The sequence below is a fragment of the Asparagus officinalis genome, chromosome 1 (assembly GCF_001876935.1).
Source record: "Asparagus officinalis chromosome 1, Aspof.V1, whole genome shotgun sequence".
NCBI classification, from domain to species: Eukaryota; Viridiplantae; Streptophyta; class Magnoliopsida; order Asparagales; family Asparagaceae; genus Asparagus; species Asparagus officinalis.
Window position 1 is genome coordinate 75,529,544 of NC_033794.1, and position 1,989 is coordinate 75,531,532.

The window sequence follows — 1,989 nt, forward strand, 5'->3', positions numbered from 1 at the left end:
GGTGTGGTTATTTTTCGGTTATCGGTTCAGTTACAGCCCTAATCTACACCAGCACAACACCCCCAAAGCCTAGAGGTTTTACTCAAATTAAAATAGTTGAATGGTTTTTCTCCAACACCCCTAATTTTTCAGGTTTTTTTTTTTAAAATGTTAACAGAAGCCATAAGAAGTGACTTGTAGCTCAGTAGCTGACACATCTGAACCCAGCCTGCTAAATTCCCCACTTGGGTCGGGCAATTTTCTTTATTTATTTATTTATTTTCCTTTTTTTTCATGTTGCGGACATCGCTCGCAACCCGACGACCAAACTTTACTTCAAAATTACACTTCGATCAGAAACTATTAATTATAATTTAATAATTTAATTAATTAAAAATAAACCTCCTCTCTCCTTCATTTCTCACCCCTTTTCCCTCGCTTGGATCCGAAGCCTCAATTCCCTTAAATCCTTAATTTCATTCCTCTTCACTTTAATGGGTTATTCAATTCGATTCAAAATGAATCGTGTTTGATGAATGCAGTGTTTTTTTTGACCTGACCCATTACAAAGCCCAAAAGGTGTTTTGAGTTGCCGTGATTTTTTCCCACCCGATCCCCTTTTCGCCCCTCCAACCCTAACAGCTCGTCGCCGCAGCCGCCTCCGCGTCGCCAGCATCTCCGACTCATCGCTGCCCTCCGAGTAGCCGCCACCTCCGATTCCGAGCAAGGTATCTTCTGTCTGATGGGTTTGGTGAATTTTTATGTTTTTATTGATAATGTTTTCATTAATAAGATCATGGTTATATTGATAGATTGGTCTTAATTGATGTAATCTTGCATCTAATTAGCTATTTTGATTAGTGGGATTCTTCTGCAACTCCGCAATAAATCACCTGATGCTGTCAAAATCCTTCTTTTTTTGATAATTTTTTGCTCAGCATTTAAGCTTTTTAACCATTTATTTGGTTGTGAGAAAAAGATGGATTCTCTGGTACCTAATTGTGGATTGTGAAGGTCAAAAATTAGCTTTTTTTGAACCTTTTTTTAAAAACTTCACTCCATCTTTCTTGTTGGTTCAGTTTCTTGTTGATTAACCACTTCTGAATCATGTTAATTCACCAGTTTTATTTTTTATTTCATTAATTACGGAGGGGTTTATGACGGTAATTTTGGTAGTTACCTTAAATTGTCAGCTAGTTCTCTATAACTTGAAAGGGGATCCAGAACTTGAAAGGGGATCCAGAAGCTTGTTGTGATTGAAAATGTTAAAAGCATCAGTAGTTATCCTGGAATCAATATGAGCAACTCTGACTCAGATTCCTATTAAATTGTTTAACGGAAACTTTCTGACTTGTGTAACATATTTTGTAGTTGAGGATTTCATCTTTCTGACTCAGCCCTTGTTCTTGCGTATGCATAAACTCCTGAATTCATTATAGATCTGAGCTATGCAAAGGACAATATTAACAATTTCAAATTTTATAGTTCCCATGAACATAATGATATATGATCAACACATCTGTTTGAAACTTTAAGCTCAGATTATTATATATAAATTTGAAGCATAGCTAGAGATTGTACAAGAGTATAGCTGCCATATCTTGTTGACTAGTTGTTAATTATCACACTTCATGTAATTGATGAAGATGTCATATTAATATGTCATGTTCTTATAATCCGTAACAAGGAATAATGTACATTCAACCAAGTGTGTTATATGTATGCATGTTCTTGAATTATACTCTCCTATTTGATTTGCATATGAACATAGCCCTAATTTGTGTTATGAACTTTTGCCCTAATTTGTGTCAATTTCATCCTTGCCCTAATTTGATTCTAATTATACTCTCCTAATTGATTTGCCTTTTCGGTTTCATGTTGTTGTGAATGTAAAAGATGTCAAGTGAAAATCGTGATGTCAACGAAGTATATTAGAATCTTTTTTTTTAAAAAAATTTGAGTTATAGGCATTGAAAAAAAACTCTCGAATGGTCGTTGGCTGCCGACCGG

General features: G+C 35.2%; 1 protein-coding gene across 3 annotated transcripts in view; it reads left to right on the top strand.

The window, feature by feature from the left end:
* LOC109826205 (SPX and EXS domain-containing protein 1) overlaps window positions 364–1,989 on the top strand; it is an 11,561-nt gene continuing 9,935 nt past the window's right edge. For 2 of the 3 annotated variants that reach the window (XM_020393205.1, XM_020393220.1), the window contains exon 1: window positions 364–707. The gene's annotated coding sequence lies outside the window, so the exon portion shown is untranslated. The remainder of the gene's footprint in view (window positions 708–1,989) is intronic. The other variant, XM_020393237.1, reaches the window with a different exon arrangement.